A 5,007-nucleotide genomic window follows, 5' to 3' on the forward strand; every position below is an offset into this window, starting at 1 on the left:
ATCTGAAGACAAAGCCAGGAGACAAGCCGAGGTCAGGAGCCAGGAAGATGCAGGAACAAGACAAAGCAACTAGCCAACTTCAAAGAAAGAACCTCATTGCAAGGCAAGGTAAGGTTGGACTGCAGGGTTTAAATCTCTGCTGGCATCTGATGAGTAGCCGGGGGCGGAGCCATATTCTCCCGCGCTGGTCCCTTTAAATTTGGAGTCCTTGCGCGCATGCCTAGAGGGGCAGGACCCTTCGAAGGACGTCGGCAGCATCTCCCTTACCAAGGGAGTGCCGCGAGCAGGAGTCAGCCAGGCCCGCACAGGCCCCAGAGAGGCCGCAGCATCCCGGAGCGTCCCAGAGGTATGAAGGGGAACCGGGGCATGGCCTGGGACTGCAACAGTACCCCCCTCTTACGCCCCCTTCCTGGGGACCTGGGTTTTGCAGGATGGTCTAAGTGGAACTGGTGAAGAAGGGTCTTATCCAGGATGTTGGAGTCCGGCTCCCAAGTATTCTCCTTGGGGCCATACCCTTCCCAGAAGAGGAGGTAATCCCATCTTCTATGAAGGAACCGCACATCCAAGACCTCCTTCACTTGAAAGATGATGTCTTGTTCAGCTGCCGGGTGGGCTCAGGAGGCTTGTTGTGGAAGACTGACAGGATCAAAGGCTTGAGTAACGACACATGGAAAACATTATGAATCTTTAGTGAGGTCGGGAGGCGTAGACAGTAGGAAACAGCACCTACACGCTCTGTTATGGAAAATGGGCTGATATACCTAGGGGCCAGGCACATGGAGGGAATCCACAATTGAATGTTCTTGGTGCTCAGCCACACCTTATCTCCAGGGCAAAATACAGGAGCAGGGCGTTGCAGTCTGCATGTTTCTTTGTGGTAGCAGTGGTCTGTCGTAATTTCTCCTGAGTGGACCTCCAAAGATTTCGTAGCTGTCAGGCTATGAGTTGCACTGCAGGAGACGGAACCATCAGAGGCAAGGGCAAAGGAGGTCTGAGTTGTTTCCCATAGACCAACTGGAGGGGGAGCTATTGGTGGCAGAATGTCGATGGTGGTTATAGGAAAATTCTGCCCATGGCAGTAAAGCCACCCAGTCATTTTGTTGGTCCCCTACAAAGGCTCAAAGGAATGCTTTCAAGGTTCGGTTCGTGCATTCTGCTTGGCCAATGCCTTGCGGGTGAAAGGCCGTAGTGAAGTCTAGTTGGACCCCAAACTTTTTGCAGAGTGCTCTCCAGTATTTGGCCGTGAACTGCGAACCTCTGTCCAAGGCAAATGGAGGGAGAGTCCGTGTAGACGAAAGATGTGCTGAGTGAAGAGTTGCACAAGTTCAGGCGTGGTCGGCAATTTGGTTAGAGGCACAAAGTGAGCCATTTTCAAAAATCTGTCAACCGTGACCCATATCACAGTTTTCTCTTCTGAAGGTGGCAAGTTTACTATGAAATCCATGGAGAGATGGGTCCATGGCTTTGTTGGAATGGGTAACGGTTGGAGGAGACCCCAGGGACGGGCCGGGCAGGGGTTTTTTGTCGAGCACAAGTAGGACAGGAATTGACATATAGACGCACGTCTTTCTTTACTTGAGGCCACCAATAGTATTCAGTCAATAGTTCCAAGGTCTGAGCGACTCCAGAATGACCCGCAAAGAGTCGTGGGCCCACGACAACACTTTCTTGTGCAGGCGAGCAGGCACATCCGTCTTACCTATGGCAACCACCTCTGAGGCTGCAAGGAGGACCTTGGTAGGGTCTAGGATGTATTAAGGTGGATTGAAGGTATCTTCAGTCTCTGCAGTGCGAGAGAGGGCATCTGCCCAAATATTCTTATATGCTGGTCTGTAGCGGAGGAGAAAGTTGAACCAACTAAGGAAAAGGGACCATCGAGCTTGCCGTGGGTTGAGGATTTGAGCTCGGCACAGAAACTCTAGTTTCTTGTGATCCGTATAAACAAGAACAGGATGTTGGGCCCCTTCTAGCCACTGATGCCATTCTTCAAATGCCAGCTTAATAGCCAACAACTCCTTGTCCCCGATACCGTAATTCTTCTCAGCAGGTGAGGACTTCCGAGAGAAGTAGGAGCATGGCAGCGATTTACCTTTACTGGATACTTGGCTTAGGACTGCTCCTACCGCAAGGTCAGACACGTCCACCTCCACAACAAACTGACGTTGTGGGTCTGGATGATGGAGACATACGTCCTGAAGAATGACTCTCTTCAGTTCCTGGAAGGCACTTTGCACCACCTGAGACCAATTTTTGGCATCTGCTCCTTTCTTGGTAAGGGCAGTGAGCAGGGCCATCATCTGGGAGTAATGCGGTATAAACTGGCGGTAAAAGTTGGCAAACCCCAGGAAGCATTGAAGAGCCTTAACCCCCACTGATCGAGGCCGATCCTTAATAGCCGCTACTTTATCTGGATCCATGTGGAAGCCCATGGAGGACACAATGTATCCAAGGATCTCCAATTTGGCAAACAGACGATTGTCTCGAAGTTTTTGTAACACTTGTCAAACGTGCAGGCGGTGCGTGGCCAGATCCTTGGAATAAATCAGTATGTCATCTAGATATACTATGACGGAAGTGTGCAACACTTGAATGAACACTTCATTCATTAGGTTTTGGAAAACCTCCGGGGCATTACATAAGCCGAATGGCATGATCAGGTACTTATAATGTCCGTCTCTCATGTTGAAGGCAGTTTTCCACTCATCGCCTGGTCGTATCCTTACCAGTTTGTACGCACCACGAAAGTCCAATCTGAAGAAAATCTTGGCTCCTTGTAGTCACTCTAGGAGTTCCAGAATCAGCAGCAACAGGTACCTGTCTCGTCTCGTAATGGCGTTGAGACCATGATAGTCGATACAGGGCCTAAGTGATCCATCCTTCTTCACTACAAAAAAGAATCCGGGTCCTGCTGGAGATTTGGAGGGTCGGATGAAGCCACGGTCTAAGTTTTCTCGAATATAGCTAGACATAGCCCGGGTCTCTGGAAGTGATAAAGGGTATATGCGCCCTCTGGGAGGTGTGGTACCCGGTAGCAAGTCTATGGCGCAATCGAAGGGCCCGTGTTCCAGGAGAAATTTGGCTTTTTCTTTAGAGAAATCGTCTATGTAGTCCAGGTAGGCTTGGGGTTTAGACACCGAGGTAGTCAAGAGCGGAACACAGGGCCGTGAGACCGTAGTCAGGCAGGAGTTAAACAGGGCGAACTCTGCAATTTGAAAAGTATCACAGTGGATAATTGGGGAATGCTTCTGGAGCCAGGGCAGGCCCAAAACGATTGGATGAATGGCTCTCTCCAATATAAGGAATATTTCTTCAGTGTGCAGGAGGCCGGTGCGAAGAGTTAAGGGCTTAGTGCTGGTGGAAATACTCCCCGGAAGTGGGGGTTCCCTGGATAGAAGAAACTCGGAGTGGAGGGAGAAGGGGCTGCACATCAAGCTGTAATTGCTGGACAAGGTCATAGAGGATAAAATTCCCTCCGGCTCCGGAGTCAACAAATGCCAATGTAGTGAAGGAACTGCCAGGATATTCTAAAGTCACCGGTACGGTGCATTGAGGAGCGATATTAGCATTTCCTAAGGTCAGCTCCCCGATGAGACCTAGGACCTGGCGTTTCCCAGCTGTTCGCCACATGGAGCCAAGAAATGCCCCTTGTTGCCACAATACAAACAGAGGCCTAGTGAGCGTCGGCATCTTCTTTCCTCCTGGGAAAGAGGGCCTCGCCCCAACTGCATGGGCTCCATCCCTTGGCTGCTTGAAGACTTGGGGAGGGGGGAGCCATCGGCCGAGAAAATGCGGGTGCTAGGTTTGCCGGTCTTTGGACAGATCTCCCTTCATGGAAGTGTTGGTCGACGGTCGATCCTTCCTGCCAGGTCGATCATTCCATCTAAATCATCTGGAAGATCCCTTACCGCTAGCTCATCTCTAAGGTGTGGAGACAGTCCTTCCAAGAATATCCCGTGGAGGCTGTCCTCCCTCCAGTCTAGCTCGGTTGCCAGCGTGCGGAATTCAACCGTGTATTCGGCTAGCGAATGGGCACTCTGGCGTAGCCGTAATAACTCTGCAACCGCTGTAGATTTGCGAGCAGGCTCATCAAAGATCTGTCTAAAGGTAGATACGAATTGTTCCAAGTTTCCCAGGATGGGATCTTTACGTTCCCATAACAGCGAGGCCCAGGCCAGGGCTCTGCCCTCCAACAGAGAAATGATATACCTGGTCTTCACCAGATCTGACGAGAACTGTGATGGAAGTAGGCTGAAGCGTACAAAACATTGGTTGAAGAACCACCGGCACTGTTTGGCCTCCCCTGAGTACCTGGGCGGAGCTTGCAACTGTGTGGAGGTCGCAGGTCCGAGGCTCAGCAACTGAACAGCAGCAGGGGGTGTTACTGGAGGTGTAGAGTCCATGCTTATTGTGATGCTGTTTGCTTGCTTATTATTGATTATTCGCTTTCATTTTATCTTTGCTGATTATACAATTTTCTACCAATCTTTACCATATTTAGTAAACTGAGTTTTGCTTTTATAAGATTGTGTGTGTGTGTGTGTGTGTGTGTGTTTTCTATGGCGTAATATAACACCATCCAGCCCACCTTTCACGCAGTAAGTCAGTGTTTAAATCCTGCCAATGCTCTTTGTGAATTTGGGTGTCATGTCACCGTCCATTGCCTCAGGTACAAACTTATATAAACTCTTTGGGGATGGAGAAATACCTCCTCTATCTGAATGTAACTCGCCATGAGCCTAAAATAAATATTTCTCAAATTTTCAATGGAAAGCTTTCATAGAAAGGTAACATTTTTTTTGTCCATGGAGATAGTCATGGCTGCAACACTACACAACTTTAAAAGTGACTACAGATCAGAATTCTGTTTTTGTTTTTTTTTCACCTTCCTTTGTATTAGATTATAATGTTGAACAATAACTGGAAGATTGGAATAGAACAATCTCCGTTCTTAATTTTGCTTAATCAGCTGTGCAACTATGCAAAAACTAATTTCTGTGCATGCATGCA

Source organism: Rhinatrema bivittatum, chromosome 7 (assembly GCF_901001135.1).
Source record: "Rhinatrema bivittatum chromosome 7, aRhiBiv1.1, whole genome shotgun sequence".
NCBI classification, from domain to species: Eukaryota; Metazoa; Chordata; class Amphibia; order Gymnophiona; family Rhinatrematidae; genus Rhinatrema; species Rhinatrema bivittatum.